Below are 24378 nucleotides of genomic sequence, written 5' to 3'. Positions count from 1 at the left end.
CAGTCCGCAAGCATGAGATGGGGTGGCAACTCGGCTGCAGCAAGCCAGGATGGGATTCTGCCCAACCAGACACCAACTTTTATGAACATCTCTATTTAAAATAATTAGAGCGAAGATCTGAACCTGAGTCGCCAAGCTGCTCTTACACACATTTTTTTCATGACAAACCTCCCCTTCTGAGCAAATAGTAGGTTTGCTGCAACAAAATATGAAGCTGCTCCCTTCAGAGAAGGTGAAGATGAACGGTCCCACCCTTTAGAACATGCAGTGAAATTAGAAAGAGCTACAGATCCCTACAGGTCCATTTGTCCTCTTGGTAAGCTTGGATGACAGGGAAAGATCAGCTTCCAAAACCCTCCCTCCACCTCCACCTTTCCTCTCACAAAAAACCTGGATGTAGCAACTCATCAACCTGACACCTCCAGACTGGACTGCAGTAATTCACCGAAGCTAGAACTAACTATGAAGACTGCCAGACTCCAGCTGGCCCAGGGCACAGCCATCTGCCTTCACCATGGTTCAGGGCACTGTAAGTCAACCTCATCCTACAGTAGCTTTCAATGTCAGCTGACGGCTTTGGTGATAATTTTCCAATGAGTGAATCACCTAATGCTACATCAAAAGCTGCAGATCAGCCTGTGGCCCAGCCTCAGAGCCATGCTCTGGCATGAAATGCAACAGCTTCATCTGATGAAGGAATATGCTTATGGAAAAATGTCTCCAGAAGAGGAGTCCTGTGAACCTAGAGTCTGTGCAATCAAGGCAACGATGAGATCACTCCTGGGGTTCTTCAGGGATCTGGACTGGGACATGTACAGTCCAACATACTCATAGTTGACCTGAGAAAGGGGGTAACTAGTGAGGGAGCATGGTTTGCAGGTGACACCATGGTGTTCAAGGTAGTGAGGACAAGGGCTTGCAGAAAGATCTGATGAGACTGAGTGAATGAGCAATAAAACAGCAAATTAAATTAAATGTAGCCAAAAGTGAAGTAATGTGCATGGCGGAAAAAATGTTCTGAATTTCATGTATAACATTATGGGCTCTGAGCTTACTCAAGAGTGAGATATTGGGATTATAATAGTTCTGTGAAATGTCAGGTCACTGCTTAGCAGTGGTGGGAATAGCAAATTAAATATTAACAATTACTAAGCAGCATGCAAAACAGAGAATATTATTATGCCACTGAGTAAATCCAAGGTTCACCCACAACTTCAGTACTGCCTTTTGATCCCTTCATCTCCAGAAAATGAGAATTAGATGGAAAGGATGAAAAGGATTCAAGGAAGGCCAATAAGGATGATCAAATGTAAAAAAGATGTAAAAATGGCTTCTATGAAGGAATGACTAAGGAAGCTAGCTGGACTCTTCAGTCTGGAAAAAAAGATGCCTGAAAGGGAAATGATGGAGACCTATAGAATGATGAGTGACATGGAGAGGGTGAGTAGGGATTGATTGTTCACTGTTTTGTCCAATACAAGAGCAAGGGTGTTTCAAATGAAGCTGGTGGGAGCTATGTTCAGAGCAAATAAAAGGAAGTTATTCCAGCACAACTGATAGCTGATCCGTGGCACTCCTTGCCAAAAGATGTTATGGATGCAAAATTTTACATAGGTTCAAAAAAAGACTGGGCAAATTAAAGGAAGATAAATTCGTAGAGGGATACAGGATATCTTGAAGCCACATCAGACTTAAGGAGTCCCTGAGTTGCAAACATCTGGAAGGTGGGAGGCTATCCTGGTGAAATATCATGTGTATCTTGCACTCTTCCCTGTGTATCACTCACAACCACTGCTGGAGACACATGGACCTTTGCTCTGACTCAGTAAAACTGCTCTTATGTTTCACAGAGTCACAGAGCGGTTGAGACTGGAAGGGACCTCTGGAGATCATCTAGTCCAACCCCCCTGATCAAGCAGGGTCACCTAGAGCATGTTGCCCAGGATCGTGTCCAGGAGGGTTTTGAATATCTCCAAAGAAAGAGACTCCACAACCTCTCTGGGGAACCTGTTCCAGTGCTCTGTCACCCTCACAGGGAAGAAGTTTTTCCTCATGCTCAGATGGAAGTGTCTGTGTTTCAGTTTGTGCCTGTTGCCTCGCGTCCTGTCGCTGGGCACCACTGAAAAGAGTCTGGTCCCATCCTCTCGACACCCTCCCTTCAGATACTTGTACACGTTGATAAGATCTCCTCTCAGCCTTCTCTTCTCCAGGCTAAACAGGCCCAGCTCTCTCAGCCTTTCCTCATAAGAGAGATGCTCCAGTCCCCTAATCATCTTTGTAGCCCTTCGCTGGACTTGCTCCAGTAGTGCCACATCCCTCTTGTACTGGGGAGCCCAGAACTGGACACAGTACTCCAGATGTGGCCTCACCAGGGCTGAGTAGAGGGGGAGAATCACCTCCCTCGACCTGCTGGCAACACTCTTCCTGATGCACCCCAGGATACCATTGGCCTTCTTGGCCACAAGGGCACATTGCTGCCTCATGCTTAACTTGGTGTCCACCAGCACTCCCAGGTCCTTCTCCGCAGAGCTGCTTTCCAGCAGGTCAACCCCCAACCTGTACTGGTGCATGGGGTTATTCCTCTCCAGGTGCAGGACCCTGCACTTGCCTTCGTTGAACTTCATGAGGTTCCTCTCTGCCCACCTCTCCAGCCTGTCCAGGTCTCTCTGAATGGCAGCACAGCCCTCTGGGGTATCAGCCACTCCTCCCAGTTTTGTATCGTCAGCAAACTTGCTGAGGGTGCACCCTGTCCCTTCATCCAGGTCATTGATGAAGAAGTTGAACAAGACTGGACCCAGTACTGACCCCTGGGGGACACCGCTAGCTACAGGCCTCCAACTGGACTCTGTGCCACTGATCACAACTCTCTGAGCTCTGCCATTCAGCCAGGTCTCAATCCACCTCACTGTCCACTCATCTAACCCACACTTCCTGAGCTTGTCTATGAGGATGCTATGGGAGACAGTGTCAAAAGCCTTGCTGAAGTCTAGGTAGACAACATCCACTGCTCTCCCCTCATCTACCCAGCCAGTCATTCCATCAAGAAGGCTATCAGATTGGTTAAGCATGATTTCCCCTTGATGAATCCATACTGACTACTGCTGATCACCTTCTTGTCCTCCACATGCTTGGAGATGGCCTCCAGGATGAGCTGCTCCATCACCTTTCCAGGGATGGAGGTGAGGCTGACTGGCCTGTAGTTGCCTGGGTCCTCCTTCTTGCCCTTTTTGAAGACTGGGGTGACATTGGCTTTCTTCCAGTCCTCAGGCACCTCTCCTGTTCTCCATGACCTTTCAAAGATGATGGAGAGTGGCCTAGCAATAACATCTGCCAGCTCCCTCAGCACTTGTGGGTGCATCCCATCAGGGCCCATGGATTTGTGGGTGTCAGGTTTGCCTAAATGATCTCTAACCCGATCCTCCTCCACCAAGGGAAAGTCTTCCTTTCTCCAGACTTTCTCTCTTGCCTCCAGGGTCTGGGGTTCCTGAGGGCTGGCCTTAGGGATATGGTTTCAGATCTGTGTGAGACAATACCACAAATTTATTACGAATTTTCCTAAATGACTAAGTCAATTCCAGACTCTGTAAAACAAAGTTCTCCATGTAGACCATTGATCCCCAAAAGACAGAAATGTCAGAGACTCCATGAAGTTACCAGACCTTTAGATATTACTGTCAAGTTGGCATGGAAAGTATGTGCACACTCAGGTCATGGCAGCGGTACAGAACTGATTGCTCATCAAGGGCCTAAGCAACCCACAGCTGCCACCCACTGAACAGGAGCTACCCGTCTCTCCCACACCAGGTAGGGCTTTTCTTTTTAAGAGGGATATAATGTGTGTTTATTTCCCTTAATTTACAAATCTCTCTCTTGCTTTCTCCCACACTGCCCAATAACACCTCATGGAGGGGAAACTACTTTGACTCGTAGCTTGTATTGTTTCTGGCAAAGCTGACACCTGAGACCACCAGTGGAGAAAGGGACAGAGCACAGGGGATGATAAACTCGGTTATGATCATGCCTTTCCTTAGAGAGCGTCCAGCTCCCTTCCCTAAACAGTGTGGACAGGGACTGCAAGCACACAGTGTTGTGCTGGGCAAGGCTCCACCGTGTTTGAGGACAGGTCAAAGGGCCAGTTGAGATCCCACATATCTGTCCATCTCCTCGCTGGCAATGGGATGCAGGACTCATTTCTTGTAGCTGACGGGTTTGCCAGGCCTGGCCTGGCCAGGGCCGTCCATTGAAGAATGAGCGTGGGAGTCCCATTCCTGACCTCTCACCCGCAGTGGGATTGACATAACTCCATAATGGAGAAAAATGCTGCTTCCACACGACAACAAGATAAACGTTTTTATAAGAAAGTCTCCAGATGGAAAGCGCCAGCAGCCCCGAGGTATTGCAAAGAAAGAAATGATGACTGGAGTCAAGCTACCCTGGCAGGTTCAGCATCAAGGTTCACTCCAGCCTTTAACACAGATATTTATCTTTGTTTATGAAGTGAGCTTAGCATTAGTACAATAGAGTCCCAGCTCATCCTGCCATTGAAGAGTCCCAGATGCTGTGAAGTGCCAGGATTTCCAGTTTAAAAATTTCAGCTATAATTTCTGTTTTATTGTTAATATATTCCACCAGCATCTCATCTCCTTCCTGGGCATAGTTGCCACTTTCTGTCTTTTCTCATTGCTCTCACTGCATTGCTGTCTCCTCACTGGGTGGTCCTTCTTTCCCTGATGGCCCCACACTGCTATCTGTTACTATGACATTGTTTTGTTTTCATGATTTAACTTAGTGTCCTGAAAGACATCCCTTGGCTAGAAGGCATCTGTCTTCTGTCCTTTCCACATGCACTCTCATTTAAAAGACGCTGCAGGAAAGGGAAGGGAAACCTCAACTTTTCTCTCTGCTGGAGTGCCTCCAGGGCCAAACAAGTCCTCCAAGGATGGAGGTTGGTGCAGCCCTTTTGTGTTCAGCACAGATGAGCAGGGTGGGTGATGCTCTGATGGTCCTTAGATGTTTTTACCCCTGAGAGAGGTCCTGGAGCCAGTCCTCAACTCCACAGTCCCTAATCCTGCTCACAGTCTAATGCATACCCAAATCTGCCTCCCATGGAGGGAAGCTCCACAATACAATTCACCTATCCAAATCACAGCAATAGAAAGCAATGTATTAAGACATTAATGATCTTTTTTTAAATATCAAGAAAAAAATGCCCTTTTCTAATCCTATTTGCCACAACTTCACAATTCAATGTCCTTCTGGATTCCTCCCTCACTTTCCTAAAACTTCATCCATTTGTCTTCGGTCTCTCTCATGTTGCCTTCTACCCTCAAGGTGACCTGCTGGGTAAGGTTTCACCATTAAAGAAGACTTTGCACCTTGCTGCATTGATAATGTTTCCTTGAGAGATCACTGTGCCAGGCACATGCTTGAAGATGTCCAGATGCTACTGAGTCACATGAGTCTATTATTTAGCTTGCTGGGATCCCTCTTCATCTTCCCTCCTTGATGTAGCAAATCAGCTGCATTATTAAAATGATTAAAAATAGACTGAGTCGCCTGAGACTGCATCTATAATGGATCAATTGCTTTTTATATATTTCTGGCTCCCTACAGTGCTGCTTTGTCATGTCACTTTCACTCATTTGGACCAGATCTTGAAATAATAGGCACATTGAGGAGATACAAATGTAGTTGTTTATTGCCTTAAAATGGGTCTACAGACAAATCACAGTCCCAGCTTCAGGTATTTGGATGGTAAATCTTCTCCTTCTGTCCTTTCCCTTATTGGACCTGGATCAAACGCTGGATTTTGCAGTTTGAGGTCTGCTTTATCATAAGCTATGAGAACTAGTTCTGCTGCTCAAAATTCATTCCTTCATAGGCCATTGATTTAAACAGCTCTTGGCTCAAGCCTGAATTTGATTCCAGTATGAAATAATGTCGAGTTAACATTGAAAAGCTGCAGTACAGTGAAGTAAAAATAAATGCTCTGCATTGTGTAGCTTAACAGGGTGTTAATTTCTTGGGAGCGCATAAATAGGAGGCACAGAGCACATCTGTTTGCTGGCGTTTGGCAGGGAAAGAGCAGGGGAAATTTGGAGTTCTGCGACAAGGACAGGCTGAACTTTGTTCCCATGTCTTGCAGCACCACACAAAGTCTCCTCTGTAGAATAGCCAGTTAATTAAAAATGATATTTATGGTCCCCTTGTGATACATGCCTGTAATCCTGCTATTAGCATTACTACAGAAACTGGCACCGCATGAGGGTGGGGGCTCCAGCGATACAAACAACAGTCTCTCGTCTTCGGTCCTCCCCAGAGAGCTGGAGTCAACATGAGAGGGGACACAGGGACAGCTGCGCCCTGCTCACACGCGCTGCGTTAGCTGATGGGTTTTATGGCCTTGCTGCTGCCCTGCATGCCGTGGGGTCTCCCACGACCGCACTAACGCGGGCACGCCGGCCCCTTACCTCCGGGTTCAAGGCTAAATGAAGGCTGAGCAGAAGCCCCTCAGCTTGGGGCGTCCTCAAAGGACATCGTGTGGGGTTTTCTGCTTGGCCCACACACAGGGTACTGGGACACTTCCCTGTGTCCCGCTCTCAACTTCCCAGGTATTTTGCAAGCAGAATTGAATGAACCCGCCTGGTGCTCCGGGTAACATGCAGTCAGGTTGCGTTATCGCTTGCTCACAGTGACACACATGGAACTCAACGCACCAAAAAGCTCCAAAACGCCATCCTGCACTCTAACCACAAGACTTCCCTTCCGCTTGCCCTCTGCCTCCTGTGACTCACCTCGGACATGGGCCACAGCAGCTATCCTCCGGCAATCGCGGGATATTCCCCTGATACTGCTTGTGTGGTCGAGCATTTGGAAACATTTGCATGGTTTCTTTCTATGTGACACAACGTTTTGTGGTTCACAAAGCCTGAAACTCGAGAAGTGATGGCCTGAACTTTTAAAATACGTGCACGATAAAACGTTGTGGAATTATTGGGGGAAGGAGAGGAGCAGGGAGAATGTCCTTGACTTTAGACCCCCTGTTTAGGCAGCTGCTCTGTAAATAGCGGGACAGAGAGGTTTCCCTCTGCGTCTCTCCTAACCATGGTGGGGTCTTGCAGAGGGTGTTTTGCCAATGGGTCCCCAAGCTCTTTTAGCCTGAATTTAAAGAGTTAACGAAGTGAAGCAATTTGCGATTTAACCTGACCGGGGATGTCCCCAAGCCTGGAAGGACATCACACTCCTATTTTTACATCCCAGCCCCAAACTGGTCCCTCAGTTGGCCTCTCGAGGCCCTCAGCTGCCCCAGACAAGGACTGTTTGCCTCCAGGAGATGGTTTCCAGCCGTGGGGCCGAGGAAACAGCCAAAGGCAGCTTAAAACCACAAGTCCGATCACTGCTTGGTTCACATTCATTAAACCAGGTTTTCCAGCACTGCTGGATAACCTCTAGGCAGCTGCAGTTAAAAAAAAAAAAAAAAACTTGAAAAACACTGTTTAACGTTACCGGGGAGCTGGATCAGCATAAAGCTCCTTTTTACTGATTGCATCCAGTTGCTGACAGCATGTATTTATACCCATTAATTTGTCCTAATAGCCGGACACTGTAAGGACACCGCAGTGAGTTTTTAAAAGCTTGGTAAGAACAAGTTTCAGCTGTTGAATGTTTAACTTTAAATGATATTAGATACATATGAGCTCCATCCTGACACCACTGAAAATAATAATAATCTCTTTTCCTTTAGCGTTTTGTTGCCAAATCCTCCCCTCTATTCATTTTTACAGACTGTTAGTCAGTTAAAAAGCACAGAGTCTACTAACAAAGAAAAAAAAAGATGATGAAAGCTAGAGAAACTCCTTGACACACTTTTATTGGCTTTATACTTTCCACTTTGAATTAGATGCCAAACCAGGAGAATGACACTGCAGAGTTCTGCGGCATTAAAAAAAACCATGAAACACACCTCATTATGATTTTTTTTTCCAAAAGAAAAAAGAAGCCCCAAACCAGAATCTTAAAAGAAATACTTTTTGGGTTCTTTCTCTTTGCCATCTAGTTTCTGAGCTTCTGTGTTATACTTTCTTGACAGTAAGGAAGGATAAAAAAATCCTCTCTTTTCTCGCAGAGTCTGTCATTGCCACATAAACGCTTGGTTGGAGGAGTCAGGGCTTTAGGCAAGGCTTGGAGAGCGTGAGAGTCTCTGGGAAACACCTTTTCCCTGGACGTGTGTTGGGCCGTTGTTTGTCGATCCTCTCCCCGTGGCTCTTGCAGCCAGAGGGATGGGAAATGTGTCATTCTCTCCTTCCCCCACAAAAGCAGATTGAAATTTCCAGGGGGTCATTCCTCAGAGCTGGGCGCAGCTCCAGTTCCCCCAGACCACAGCAGGGCTGTGCCACCTCTCACTGCAGGACCATCCAGCAGCCTTACAGGACAGGAATATCCCCAAAGTAAGGGAGTTTATGTCGCTTACTGATGGTTGGATTTATTTCACCACGGTTGAGCTCTGTACAGCAGTTGTTGTGGCTTTAACACGCCTTGGGGAGAGAGAGGGAGAGGCCGAGGCATCACCAGTGCTTCTACACAAGCAAAAAGATGTTTTAGCTGAATTTCCCAGATTGTTCCAGACCAGAAGCCATACTAGGTAAAAAGAAGATAAAAAGAACAACCTATGATCTGGGAAAATGACTTTCTGATCCCCAATCTAGAGTCTGGCTTGCCCCACCAGGTGTGATCAGATCACACAAGTCCAGCACCGGGGAGACTGCAATATTGAGCGGTCCCAGCGCAGCCTGGCCCTACATCATCGCAGTCCCCAAAGCAGACAGACACTGAGGGCCAAAGGACTGGCCAAAGAAAATCACGTTTCTCCCTGCCTGCTCCAGAAACTGAAGCACAGCTTAATGCAGTGCAAAAATAGCTTGGAGAAGCAGCAGTCTCCTCTACCGCGATGCTTCGCCGAAGCACTCAGCTATGATTCCTCTCCATGCTGCAGTGCTACAGATTGCAATATAGATGACAAGTCTGTCACTGATTACGCTCCATTACACCCTTGCAAGATTTCCTGTGCTGCCTGCGGAGTGGATGTCTTTGCTTTGCTTTTAAAAGGATTTTGGGTAAAACAGACAGCCGACATCCCCTGGCAGCATCAGCCTGATGCTCGAGGGTTTGCTCCTTTCCAAGTGCTGCCCTGTGGATGTATGAAGGCTTGGAAGACCCATGATAACAGGGAAATACCAATTAGAAATACGTGGGTTTTGGCTCCTACACTCCTCAGCAAGAATCCTGCAGCAAAAGCAGGCTAAAGTATGTACAACAGTGGGACCCAAATCCTGCTGAGGAGGCAGGTGAGCGATGTGGGATGAATACAGCGCTTTGCAGGGCTGGATCCAGAACTGCCCATACAGTCTTAGCAAATCATGGGGGTGCCGATGGATATGTGTACGTATGGAATTGTATAGGGCACACAAGGCAATTCACACCTCAGAGAGCACTTGGGAGGCAGGATTGTCTTAAGATGCCTCACAGCCAGTGCTTGAAAGCAGTACGGTTGCACTGAGTCCATTGCTTTGGCTGCGGGACAACACAATCCTTAATAACCTCGTTCCTATAAATGGAAACCACAACAAGGCCCCAGCTGTCATTTCATCCTTCTGGCTTCCTATTTCAAATGGACATGCAGAGTTTGGTGGCTTTGCCTTCATTCTCCCCAAGAGTCAAAGAGTTGCCTGAGAAGAGTCGGCGCTTTCCTTGGTGAATTCGACATGGGATAAATGGAAAACGTCTGCAGAGATTCTGGAAATAAAGCTAATGCTCACTTCAGGGGGTGACATGTTTTGCTCTCACGAGTAGCTCTGACAGATCCATCAAGAGGCACTTAGTTATAAAACCCCCAGACCTCTGGAAGTGAACCCAACCCCCGTCTTCCTTCTGTGTTTATGCTGCTCTGAACTGTCTAGTTAATGTAAGAGAAAAAAAGAAAAGAAAAGAAAGAAAGGCACGGTAATGGGTCTCTTTAGAGGGGTTTTAGGCACTCAGTAGAAAGCAGGAAGCAGAGGCCTTTATAATTAAGTTGCTAATCTCTCGCCAGATCTGGCAGACTATGTACTCTAGTCCAAAGACAGGTTTAAGTCCCATAGCAATTTTTGTTTTAACATTAGGTACAAGCCAGGATCCTTAATTCCTTTGGCCCTGAGACACCACTAACAGTGATGTGCCCTTCATTAGAGACCTGCACTGTAGCAAAGCCTGGACACCAGACAGAGTCAAGATAACCCTTTCCTTCGTTAACAAAGAGATTACTAATAAGGTGAAGTGCTTATACCCTCTGCTGAGGCAGAGCCTCTCCTGAGGTTCCTCTTTCAGCAACGTTCAGCTCACATCATCTTCTTTCTCTTCCTTTTTTTCATATCTAACAAGCAAGCGCAGCAGGGACTTGTGAGGCGTTGAGCAGATAGATACGGAAAAATTTTCTTTCTGTCTCTGTATGTATGTATGGTTTCTATACCGTAAAATAAGTACCAAACCCCAAATGTCCTAATCCAAAGCAAGGGAGAAGGTCTGTGGAGCGTGGGGCCAATTCTGGAGCTGAGGTAAACTCATACGGCTTCCTTTCTTGCTGATACTTCCTCCTCCTACAGCAATCAGATTTAAACATGCAGACAGACAACACTTGCAGACTACTGTCATTTTGCCGAGTAAAACCAGCAGGCATAGAGGTATGAGATGGGACGTTTCAGCTTATTCATCACTTTAAGGAAAGCGACAAAAACAAATGAAATGAAAAAAATCCCCATTCCTTTCAACATCCTCTCCACATACCTTAGGGTTTATGTTTCTCTGCAAGCTGCTAATATCACTTTGTCACCTGCCTGGAGGTCACGCAGTTGGAGAGGATGTCCCAAGGAGCACTGATTCGCATTACTCGCAGCCGCTCATTGGCTCAGCTCTGAGCCCTGGAGAGCAGCTTGGCTTTGACGCATGCTCCATGCCACAGACCAAAGCAAGGAGCAGCAGCGCGAGGGAAAGGGGGAAGGAATGGAGGGAGGGAGAGAAAGGAGGGAAAAGCAGCTTGAAAATCAAGCTGTTCATCACTGTAAATGAGGCAGTCATGGAGCATGCATTCCCCGACGGTTGTATACAACCCTGTCTGCACCATACCAGCAGGTGCGTAGAGTGGATGGCAAAGTGCCCCAATCAAAGGGCAGATGGGAAGGCTGGCCACTGAGGGGGTGGTTAGAGGCCTCTAAAGATTAAAAAGAATAAAGCACAGAGATGTTGTATGCGCTAAAAAACAAGAGGAAAACACTCAGAGAATCAGTCTAATGGTTAGGGGATCCTCAGAGATTCCTGATGCTTTGGGATTGTGTTGCAAAAGCCTTCAATTCCACCTGAACAATCAGCTGAAGCATGCAAAAATCTCAGCATCTGCGACAGAGAGTTGCAACTACAATAAAAGAACTCGGCCTTTCTGAACACCACATGAGACCCTCCAAGACAGGCTCTGGGCTGGGTTTGTCATTTGCATCTCTACTGGATTGGCCCCAGACATGGATAATGGGGAGTACAAGGAGCATCCAACCCTCTATAAAGAAAATCACCCATTTGTTCTTCCAAACATCTGCCCATTTCTGATGCCTGTAGACATTCAAATATTTGGTCTGATTAATTTCAGAAGGATGTTTTGATGTGCTCTGAGTGAAGCACCAAGGACACGCAAATCTTATTTATGTCACTGCAGCAGTCACCTGTCACTAGCTAAAACAGCATTAAACTTTACAGCTTTTTTCTACAGAAGGGTGATGTATAGATGATCGCAAGAGCTGAAGTTGCTGTTGTTTAACAAATTACTGGTTATCAGCTTGAAGTGAAGATGTTTGCATGCTTCCAGAAAATTGCAACTGAGTCATAATGCATAATAACTTTACTTAATTTCCTAATCTGTGATAACTCAGTCAGTTGCAAGCACCTAAGCTACTCCTTGGTTTATGTGCCCAGTCTCACTGGGTCAGAAAGAATAAGGGGACATTCACACACATGAAGCATTTTCCTTTGTAGGTCATCTAGACAGAAATCTTTATGAGATTCTAAAATACATATATTCACAAGAGAGAAGATTCATACTGTTTGGAAGAACAGTCCAATTTTAACAGACTTTTGGTGGGAAGGTTTCTGTGACCAATGCAGGACTTTTTGCCAAAATGAGGGAGAGATCTGCGCCTCAGTAGCCAAGTGGGCAGAGTGCTGTGTGGACAGAGAAGGATAGCAGAGGAAATCGTGAGCGCAGTTCTCTCACATCTCTCAGACATGCTTTGCCACTTACTTCTTTGCTGTTAGAACCTTCTTTTATTTGTTCCATTTCCCCTTTTCAACAGTCATTTCCCCAAGCCGGAAAAGTCTTATTTTTTTCCTTCTAGTGGGAAAGGCAACTTTGAAAAATGAAACAGGATGGAAAAAAGGCAGCACACAGGATTGCTCAAGAAAGTCTCAGGTGGTTTTAGAAATCCAGCTTCTGAGAGCAGCTTCTGAACACAGGGAAATGAATGTGAAACACACCCAAACTGTGAATGTAGTTTCCAAACTCTGCTATGTATATTTGGACTGATTATAACAAATGCTGAGAGTCTACATTTCCCAAGGGCCGCTTTGGAGGCCGTGACTACTAAGCACATTGTAGACTGAGATCTGAGCTCATTCAAGTAGCTCTACATGGCTTCTAAGGAATACCAAGATCTGCAGTTCCCCCTACATGGTTTGCAGGGCTTTAGTGCTCTGTGAATACCAGATAGACAGCTGTGCCATGTCCAGAAATTGCACCAGGCATCCATTCCCATCTCTGGAGCACGGAGATACAGCTTCCTTCCAGCTGTATAATTTCTGCACCATAAGAATTTGTCAGCACACAGCAGATCCTGCCCTGTGTCCACTGCTGCCTGGTGGTATGTGGGAACCTTTAACTGATGTCAAGCTCCAGATTCACACACCCAGTTTGGAGTATCTACAGTAGAGGCATTTACATGTGACCTGGCTGTCTAAACTCCCATTATACTCAATGGAGTTTAGGGAGCTATTTTGCTCACCCTAAAGGATACATTTAGGAGGACAGTTCAGGCACTAAAACTTAGGCTCTCGCATCATCTGAGATGCCATGGGGTACCTAAGAAATCTGCATGGGGCTGGCAGACATGGCACTGGAGCTATAGGAGACTTGCAGCCTTCTGTAGCAGCAGCTGAGGGCAAGGCAGGATGCACTGATGCTTCTCAAATGGCAGTATGTATTTGGGTTTAAGCAACTGAATCAAGTCCCTACACTTGGTCAGCTAAATTGCTCTCTACACACCTTAGACACCAGATCAAATACGGACAACTGTAGCTGTAGACACCCCAAATTAGGTGGCTAGAACGAAATTCCATTCTATGCTCCCAAATTCATTTTTTGAGTGCTGTCGAAGCGATGATGGTGAAGCAGCAATAACAGCCACACTGCCACACTGGCTTTGTGCAAGGCCATGTCTGTATGTGTGAGGAGGCATTTGGCTATTCTGGCAAATGTTTGTGTGTCACTGTAAAGTGTTTTGTGTGTCTTTAGTGGCAGCTGTACCACAGTTTGGATGCTCCTGCCTGAGAAGCCAACTGCAGCAAATGGTCCTGGATGTTCAGTGGATGACATTGATTTTGAGTGAACCTTTCAGCCAACAGGTGCCAAGGGGATGCCACAAGTGCTGCCTTCACAGCTGAGGTGTTAAAATCACAGTATAACCTATTTATGGCCATTAAAAACCTCTCAACCATTTGTGTTAAAGATGGGAAGTCAATTCCAGTATATTTGAATTGGCCAATTATTTTCTTGCCTCATACATTTCCTCTACAGAACCGACTGAATACAGCACTTTCTATTTCTTTGCCTCAGTTCTGGCTGGCATTGGGCATGGTTCAATGTCTGCTGTGTGCCATCTCAGAGGTGCCTGTACTTCAATACTGAGCAAGAGGAACGTATCCTCACTGACTGATGTAAGAACTTGCATTTAGCTTTAACCAGAGGTTCCCTGTATGGGTAGGAAACAATTTCTTATGCAGAGGGACTAGATAGATAAGGAGCGCTCAGGCTGAGAAAGGTGACTGAGGGAAGATATGATCAAAGTGTATAAAATCATGAAGGACACAGAGATGGTGACTAAAGAATGATTTTTTTTTTTTTTTTTTTAATGTAACACCAGGACTAAGGACTGTGCAATGACATTGAGGCAGCAGATGTAGAATGAGAGGAAGCCTTTTTTTGCACGGTGCATGACTGAAGTATGGAACATATCACCACAGGATGTACAGGAGGCCAACAGCATAAACAAGTTGGAAAAATAATTAAGCAAATTAATGTAGGAAAAGTCCATAAGGGGCTGTTAAACATGCCAAAGTCAGGAAGCCGCGGAACTGCTGATTGTTGGGAAGTGGGAGAATGTACTGGGGAAGAGTCTCTCTAGACTTGCCTTATTTTTCCCTTCGCTTAAGTGTTCGTGGCTGGCCTCTGTCAGAGGCTGGTACCTGGGTGGATGAACAGCAGTTTGACATAGAATAGCTGTTATGTTATGTTATGTGTCATGTTATCACAGGCAGAGAGAGTCCTCCACAGCGTGATTAAGAGCAGGAGGTAGTTCAGCTTTGGCTTCTCTCTGTTGACTACAGAGCAATGTTGAGATGTCGTAGTCTGCCTAAGCATGTTAGACACCTGAAGTTTCTTAGTTCAAATGTCCCCTCTTCTGGCTATGATTTGCAGAAAGCAATAGCAAGCTAAGTGTCTAAACCCCACTGGTTTTAAGAGGATTTATGTCCCCTTTATCTACTCAGTTTTTTTTTTTTTATAATCTCTCCAGGCACCTCCATGTATTTTAGGTACCAAAACCTCTATGAAAATCAGGCCTAGGGTGATCTCTTCCTTTTTATCTGGTGAAGCTCAAGCTTCATTTGCAAAATGGTTGTGACCCATAGATTAAGCTACAGTTTCTACACACTTTGCAACCATTATTATTAATGGGGCTTTTAAGCATTATATTGTCTGGAAAAGGCATATTTTGTCTGTTTGCAGAAATAATTTCAGCAAGTTTTCTTTCCACAGGTCACGGACGGTGAATGTATTCAGTTCAGCGAGACACTTTTGTGCCACCTCCATCAATCTCTTGCTTTTAAAACTGATTATTACGTTTCTTACCTTCCACTCCTCATGCAAGCAAGTCAAGAAGAGAGGTGCTTTCAGACTTGGCTGAGTAGCTTAGATGTAACCATGTCAGGCTCCAAACAGAACTGCATACACCAGAAACATAAATCAGGTCTGTAACATGAGTCTGTTGGAGGAGAACTCTATTTTATGCACTTGACCTGTATCCAGGGTTCATTTCAACATGACCCTGGTGTAACTCACTTTATCAGCTGTAAAGACAAGCTCACCAGCTGTACATTATGTTCACACTCCAAAGCCACTGGAGAAAGCAAGCAAACAGAGCCCCAGAGCAGATCTATGAGAACAGACTAAGAAAGTCCCTTCTAAATCTTTTGCTTGCACTGCTATAAAGCTGAAAGAATTAATCTGGGATGTACTTAAAATGAAATGTTTTGTTTAATTTGGAGATATGCTTTTGAAGTTAAAGAAATAAAATCAAACTAAATTTTAAGTTGAGGGGTCCTCTTGAAGTGAATGATTCAAGTGTTTCTTGTTGAAAATGTTAAAACGGAGCTTTTATGTTTTTTCAGGAAGAAAGGGTCCCCCTTTCTGTGGCAGAAAGCATTAGATGAATTCAGGCTGAGCCTGTGGATAGTTTCAGTCAGCCAGAAACTGTGTTTATTAGCAAATAAACTATCCATCTGAAAAATGTTATTTAGTTCTACCCCAAAGGTTCTTCCCATTGCTTAAAAATATCCTATTTATAGAGGAAGCTATAGTTGAGCATAGATTTAAGCTGTTGTGGTTCATTGTCTGGCGCAGTATCTCCTTGGGAAAGCAAACCAATTAAGCTCTTCTATTTTGAATCATTGGTGCCTGTTTATTATGTCATTTGAGGGAATACAGTCTTATAGCCTCTGACAGATATGACTGCACTTCTTATAAGCAAATACCCTGTTTTCAGTAGCTTTGAGATAGAAATGGTCACAACACAGCTTAGGAATGCAGAAACTGCCAGCTGAGACCAACGGAGCATCCTGCATCCGGATCTATGCCAATTGCTTTTACCAAAAGCTCTCCAAAGAATCTGGCAGGCAGTTAAATAAAAGCATTGTTCCTAATGTGTTAATAAGAGATGGCTGCTGGCTTGAAACATGGGGAACTATCAAACTGCTCATTACCTAAGCTAAGAAAAAAAAAGAAAAGAAGAAAAAAAGATCAAAAAGCAGAAAGAAATCAGAAATAAGAAAAAAAAAAGAAAACAAAGTGCTAAAAGCAATTCCATTTAACCCTGATGTTTTACATTGTTTTGAGGATCTTCTAAAAGCCTGATTGATTGCTTTGGCATTTGAAGTTCTCTGTTTCTTTACAAAATAAGTCCAGCGCAGATAAAATTAACCACACCTGTCTTGCCAAGGTGTCTCAGCCTTCTGTTGCAGGGGAAGGTGAGATATCGGGGCAGCGTTTCCTTCAAGATGAGTAGTGAGATAGCTGGGCTGGTGGTTGCAGGGCTGGAGGTGCCCTTGGATAGGTGACACGGAGTGGGTCTCTGTTCATCCACCATCCATGATGCTCAAGGAATTGCTTTTGCAGGCTGCCTGGCTGAGCTGGTGAGAGGATGCTAATACCTAGTTTACTAGCCTGGAGAAAAGAAGGCTCAGGGAGGATCTTATCAGTGTGTATAAATGCCTGATGGGGATGAGTAAAGAAGATGGACCAGAGTCCAGTGACAGGCTAAGAGGCAATGAGCACAAACTGAAACACAGGAAATTCCCTCTAAACATAAAAAAAACCTTTTTTACTGTAAGGATGGTCAAACATGGGAACAGGTTGCCCAGAGAGGTTGTGGAGTTTCCGTCCTTGGAGATATTCAAAACCAAACTGGACATGGTCCTAGGCAACCTGCTCTAGCTGACCCTGCTTGAGCAGGGTGGTTAGATGAGATGATCTCCAGAGGTTCCTTCCAACCTCAAACATTCTGGGAGTTTGTGATATGAGCACATATCCTGATAGACCTTTTCCGAGCTGTGTGCTTTGTGACCATGCACCGCCAGGTCAGTTACTGGACAGTGGGTGTGCAGGTCCCTTAACATGCACATGTTTTTAGGCTTGTGCTTACCCTCACAGGGCTGACAGCTTTGGTTTTGCAGGCAGCAGACTAAGTCCATCCACTTATTTTATGTTTATTTTACCAAGCAGACAGAAATGCATTGACCAGTTTTATTGATTCACTGATTTTGCTTTGTCCATCTAGGCAGATGGACCAGGTTCACAGCTACCTCGTGTCCCTAGGATAACCAAAACCAGCTTCTTGTCTGCTTGTGTTTGGCTGCTAGAGACTCAGGACTTAGCCTTGGGACCTAAATAGCAGAAGCCTCTCATTTTTTTTAGCAGTCTCCTCAAATCTCAGTGCTGTTTTCCAGCCATGAACTCAGGACTGGGGTTAAAAAGGCAGGCACAAGAGCACAGACACATAAATATTAGGGTTACATATAAATTATTTGATCACTTGTGATGGTGGAAGGTCTGCTGGTTAATCTGACTCCCTGGCTGTGGGATGAAATGAGCCAGCAGGTAAGCTGGCCCAGCCCAGCATGCAATGGATCTTGGTGAGCTACCACTAATTACCACCTGCAAATTATTTACAGTGCTCTTTTCTTAGCTCCTGGGATCCACAATATATGTCCAGTAGCTCTGAATCACATGACATTTTCAGCATGTGGTTAAGGAAGGCTTGCTGTTTGGTTTGGCCTGAGAACATGAGACATCATGTCTACAACATGCTTGCTGTTAAGAAGAGTCCTCAGCATGTGATTTCTGTAACCAGAAATCTCATTGAAAATGTTTTCTCATGGAAAATATCCAAACCGTACTGGAGAAAGAAGTGCTCAGAAAATCCATGACTAGACAAAAACCAGTCCAGGTGGCCTTTGTTTAGATGAGAGATTGGACAAGATGCTCAGGATGGTCCCAGTTGGTATGAAGCTGGATTGACTGGACTAGACTGGAGTGAAAGGGTAACGCACACAGACGCGGGGCGGCTATAGTCAGGCTTAAGAGCATCAGACGGTACTGTCTGTTGCTTGCAAAATTACTTCCCTCCAAACTGGCAGTTTAACAACACCATGGCCTTGTGTTCATCAGGTGCAGAAGCAATACACAGAATGGTCTTTGAAGAGCCACAGCAGCTGCAACAGCTTCCTGCTAAATTAAAGGAAAATACTTAAAGCTCCTGTGTGCCGCTGAAGTGTGAGCACAGCTATGAATTTTACAGAGCTCAAAATCCCCACACTGATTTCATGTATTCATTTAAAAGACTTAGGGGCACAAGCCATGGTTTAACAGCGGCAACACAAAGAACCTCTTCTTTGAAAGCAGAGAGTTTTCTTTACTGTGTGAGGGAAACAATGCCAATACACCACTCATTTGAGCTCTTCCCCTACTGAGACACAGGATTACTTTGCAGCAGTCTGCTAAATGCTCAGCCTTAAGGTAAAGTGAAGTAGTCAACGCACTTGAGGTAGTAAAATAGACTCAGATAAAATAGGCTCCTTCACACACCCAGATGGCATTCATTTTTGCCTAGCATCAACACACAGCTGAGTTTGTATCCTCAGAGAATTCCTACTTTATTTTTTCCCTCTTGATGGGAATAGCAGGGAGGCTAATTAAACCCCCTGAACTATTGCTGTTATTCAGCATTCCTTCCCTATAATATAAGCAATATTATCTCACATTCGAGTGCAGGAGCTCTTGTTCCCTATCAAGACCTGCCTTGCACCTTTGCCTCCGTGCTCAAAGCATTTCATGCAGCAAATGCAATTAATTTCCTTACAGAAACACCCAAACAGCTTGATCAAAGTTCTCTGCTAAACCACAGCAGAAAACAACCCTCAGTCTCTAAGCAAAACGTGCAAGCCAGACCTAGTAGCACTGTGTAAGAATTTGGAGAAACAGCACGACCTAGTGTTCCCTCTGCTTCTCACTGCCTCTTGAAGATGTACAGTTCCTGGGCATGTCACTCCAAATGCTACCTCCTCCAAGCTCCCATGAAAACAGAATTTCTTTCTGTTACTCCAGCTTCTTCTCTTCTCCCTGCTGAAAGCCTTCCATTACAGGTTTATGGTGGAATCTACCTCTCTGCCTTTGGCACATCTTGCTTCTTTGTCCAAACAAGGAGGATCTTACATAATCCTATACAGCATGAATAGTTTCAAAAGCAGCATGGACTCGGGAAGGAGTCTTCTTCACAGTCACACTGCAAGCGGTTTTGATAAATATTCCTTTCCCTCTGTGAACTTAGTAGGAGTTGTCTGTGAATAGCACTGATCACAGAAGGCCCAAGGAAATGGGAAGGTACCGGCACTCTCTGCCCTCTGTGCACCCAGTTTATGACCACCATGCATTTTGATACTGCCAGTCCTGATCCTAAATGTAGTATCAAGCATATCACTACCCATCACATAAAATGTGTCCATAAAATGACTTCTCAAGCAAGCCAGTTTAGCTTCACATCCACGTCCCCTGTGGCAGGATTTCTCACTGTTTCCTGCTCTCAACATGACCCACAGAGAAAAGCTCCACCACAAGCTCCTACTGTGACCAAGGAAGACAGAGTAACTTCTGGGACTCTCTGCTCTCCTCTTCCATCAACAGCAGCAGGCAATATGTCCATAAGAAACCTGTCCAGAGGGTTGCTTGAAGGTTAGCTGCTGACTGCTGCCTTCCAGCAGAGCTTATGACATGTGTTCACATTTGATAAGCCCTGTTATTCATCCATTCTCAGAGGAGATCTGTCCTTCTCAAGGCATGTCTCCATACTGGAAAAGCTCACCAGTCCATCTACTAGAAGCTAGAGAGCTAGTGTCCTTTAAGAGAAAGGACTAGCTGGAAAAGCATTTCTTCCAGGGCTGATCAGCTTATTCCCTGGAACTTGAAGTTTGCCTCTGAGATTTTTGTCTGTGTAATTACATATATTACTGCTATCCTAGTGACTGTAACAACAGAGGATGCTCATTCCACATGCTCCTCAAACATCTGATCTGATGCACCATCAGACCGAAGCCAGACCACTCTCCTGCAAAAAATCAGATACATAGGGAACCATAAAAGACCATTCATTATTGACTTTCTCTGTGGGCAAATTGCCAATAGTATGTGGGCACTGGAAGACCTGGAAAGGAAAGGGAAGACTGTGCTGCAGATCATCACGGTTATGGAGGGCTGACTGTCATGTCTGTTGTTTGAAGAAGGAGCAAAGAATGACTGAGATATTCTTTGGGTAAGACTCCCCAAAGCATCCTGCAAGGCCACAGGTTTGGAAAAGGTCATCCCTGTATTACACAGCACGGTATGAGAGTCGTGTGTGACAAGGCTGAGTTATCCACCCTTGAACTCCCAGCTGCTAGTCCTCTAGAAGAGTTGTTAACCCATCTTTACACTGACAAGAGCTTATCTCTTCCCTGTTGTATAAACACAAAACCAAATAACCAGACCTCAAAGCAAGACTCATCTTGCCTAACCTTTAATCCAGGCTGAAAACAACAGCACCCTGACAGCTCCACCAGTGCAGAGCCCCACATGTCAAGGAGAGATCTGAGTCAGCCACAAAACTGGATGAAGGGATGGCCTGGCAACAGATAAAAAGCTGACTCCTTATCTATCACCCTCACCATCTGGGAATCTCTCTCCTTGCCTTCCCAGCTCTAATTACTTCTACTGCTTGATCTCAAGAGGTGTTCATGGCATGACCCATATCCAGGCAAGCCTGCTGTTTCTTGCTCTCTCACTGGCAGTTGGCTTTTCAGCCGCTTTATTACCATCTTCACCTGTGAATCAGCTAATTGGTCGTGTGATCCCAGGGTATTAGTCCTGTTTTTTGTCATCACAAGCCTTTGGACATTCCAATTTTCAGGGGATTATATGCAAAGCAGAAAAGACATCAGCTATGCCTTTAATGCTTTCCTCTGGTCTCTCATTTCCCTGGGGACAATTGTCAGGGTGTCCTTACAGAGAAATCAGCAATTCAATTCCACTTTTTTGAGGGACTTTAATTTCAGATACTTATTCCTGTTTGATCATGTCTGGCTGGAACTCACAGGTAAATAATGAAATTCTTCCAGTTTCGGATGTCAATGGCTTCCTAAAGCAAAAACAGACGGCACTGTTTTGCCTACCCTACCATTATTTTATACACTCTTTCTTTTTTAACCTGTCAGTCTTGAGGTCTGTTTCTGTGAAATACAGACAACGCTGTTTTAGCTGTAAGTTCATCAGATCTGACCTGGCTTGGCTTTAAGCTCATACTGAAATCCTACTGATGAACTGCAACATAAGAAAAAGGTAAGTCTAGGAGGCAACTCGAACCTGGTTCCAAACCCTTCCTGCAGAAGAGACTTCCAGGAGCAAATCTTTCCTCACACAGATGATGCAGGCATGAGACTGGGGGGTCAAGGTCATGTTGCAGAGCAGATTAGATGGTCATAAGGATCCCTTCTGAGCACGCTATCTATAGTAAATCAGCATGGTATATTAAATACCTGTAAACCAGCTGCAATTCCCTCCAGTCCAGACTTTTCACAAGCATGTAGTTTAGCCATCTTGTATAAACACATCCTTCAGGGACTGTGACCTGCAAATTTTGTCACTGTGTACCTCAATCACTCTTGCAGTGCCGTCACCCAGCCACTGCTGAGCCAAGCAGGCGGCCTTCGAGTCCTGCATGGGTCGTGATGTGTGCAGGAAGGGCCAAGGGTGTGGGGTGATTGAGCTAGAGGGGTATTGGCCAGTGTGAAGCCCTTGGAGCCTGCAGCGCAGAGGCAGAGGGGACACCCTGTCAAGCATGTTCTCTGGCCTGTGCTCTGCCACGCAAGGGAAACTCCGCTCAGGAATTCAGGAACAAGCCCCACCTAAAAGCTGTGCTGAATCAGGGCCTTGATACTAGAGAGCAAAACAAGTTCATTAATTACTACTCTTGCCAGTAAATCTGTAGCTGAATTGAAAATTATGAGGTGGCTAATTTATTTTATGTGCAGATTGTATCTATTTTAATGAGATCCAAAAATAGCGATTTAACGTGGTGGCATTAAGCAATGACATTGCACAGGCTCTTTTTCCATGTGAAGTTTTCCATGGTGTTTAATAAGGTTATTTATTCCTAGAGATAGAGGATCTCTTTCTGTGTCACAGGCACTGAAAGGACCTGTGGGCTGAATCTCGCCTGACTGGCCAGTCAAGGACTTGCGTTGCTCTTCATGGCTGTTCTGATTCAGGCCCTAATCCTGTGTGGCTAGGGAAAGGGATGGTCTCCAGGTGGAGAGGTACATTTACAGTGTGAGGCAATTCCAGCTCTATCACGAGTTTTCATGCTCCTTAACATGTCACATCCCTGCCTCAATTCCCCATCCAATATACGAGGTTACAAAACTCACAACTTTGCCAGTTGGAGCTCTCCTCTACGGCAGTGATATGCCACTTCATGTGCACGCAATGCTCTGCAAGTCTGCATAAGTTTGGCCCAGTGCTTACTGACGTAGGGGTCTCCCATTAACATTGCTGCCCTGCACTTTATACAAGGGGTCACACAGATATGTTTAGCCTCAGGAACAAAACCACTGCAGCCGTGACCTGTTAAAGACCAAGGCAGAGGAGGGTGAGTGGGGACCTCTGAGGCTGAGCAGTTGGGAGGTTGCTTCTGCATCTCTTGGTGGAGGCTCCCAGCTGCTTCTGCTTCCAGGAGGTTGAAGCAACCCTTCTGTAATCGAAAGCGTGGCTGTTGGCAAAGGGACTGCTGGAGATCTCCTTGGGCCGGGGGAAAGGATGCTGTGAGTGCACAGACCGTCTGACATTGCTCTATCAGGAGCTGTCTGGGGATTCCTGGATGGGCAGTCCCCATGCAGCTTCGTTAATATAATCAAGGCCAGTACTTGTTTAGTGCTCATCCAGTCGTTGCAAAGGGACTGATTACAGGCTGCTCTCTTGGGGCACTATTTCAGTCTGGGACTTGACTGGTGAGTATAAATAGTGTGACAGCTGCACCGAGGAGGTATTCCTATGTGACGGAGAAGTTAAAGCCCATGTCGAGCCCTCGCTAATTGCTCAAATTATTGCTACTGCTAACAGGGCAGCAAATTATGTCAGGGAGCCTTTTAGAAGTTATACAACTTCTAGCTGCAAATGATATACACTCCTGGATTAATGCTGACAAACAATTGTAAAAGGGGGCTGCATTAATAAAATCTGAATGCTGGGAATAAACGTCAAATTAAAAGCAAACAACACCTGAAATATTGACTTTGGCAAAACAAAGTGATACTAAGAGAAAGAAGGAAATGTTATGGAGAGAAGATCGAGAGCACAGTCATGCTCAGGTAGGTTTTACCCAGCACTTTGGAATCAGAGCTCAGCCCTGGCCATTCGCAGTTGACTTCTGGTCTGCACCGAGGGTAAACGAGGAGGTCAGAGAAAGTGAAAGAAATTGGGTCTGTCAAACCCTAGTTCTCCTTTTTCCATTGGACATTCACCAGCTTCTCTGAGTTAAAACAATGATGAATTAGCCCACTGTGCCCACTGTAGATACAGAAGGCCTGGCTGACCTCTCATTTACAGTAGTAAATAGCAGGACTAGCTTAGTAAAATAACTGACTTACACTGGTTTTATACTGAGACAATTAGGTCTGACACAGATGGAGACCCAGCTCCACTTTCGCAGCTTCCCATCTCTTAAAGCTGGAAGGACTGAGTCTTCAGGTCTCATCCCAGGATGATCCGAGACATGAACCCTCTGCTTCAATTTCCCATCATTATAGGTGCCATCAGCCATACAATTCTCCTTTGGCTGTTATTTTACTTATCCTCTGCCCCTTCTTCTTGCTTATTCTATCAGAGGCATTTAGTATAAAAGATATCAACATTATCTTCCTTTCCACACATATAAATGATCTTTTACTTATATATGTCATAGTAAAGATGTCAGAGAGTTTGAGGAAACAGCTAAAATGCTTTGGGTTCACAGTACTGTACAAATCACAGTCTTACACTGGACCACATCTGGCCTGGTTATCTATACATGTGTAGTAAATACAACTAAACCAACATGGACCATGAAGATGCCCCCTTTGCAAACATTGGAAGCTTCATGGCCAGGACAAACAGACCTGCCTCTTCAGTGAAGGCTTGGAGAGGAGGTTAAAACTGACTGAACTTTCTGCAGATTGGGCACAGAAAAGGTC

Source organism: Apteryx mantelli, chromosome 1 (assembly GCF_036417845.1).
Source record: "Apteryx mantelli isolate bAptMan1 chromosome 1, bAptMan1.hap1, whole genome shotgun sequence".
Lineage (NCBI taxonomy): Eukaryota > Metazoa > Chordata > Aves > Apterygiformes > Apterygidae > Apteryx > Apteryx mantelli.
This window is presented reverse-complemented; position numbering follows the sequence as displayed.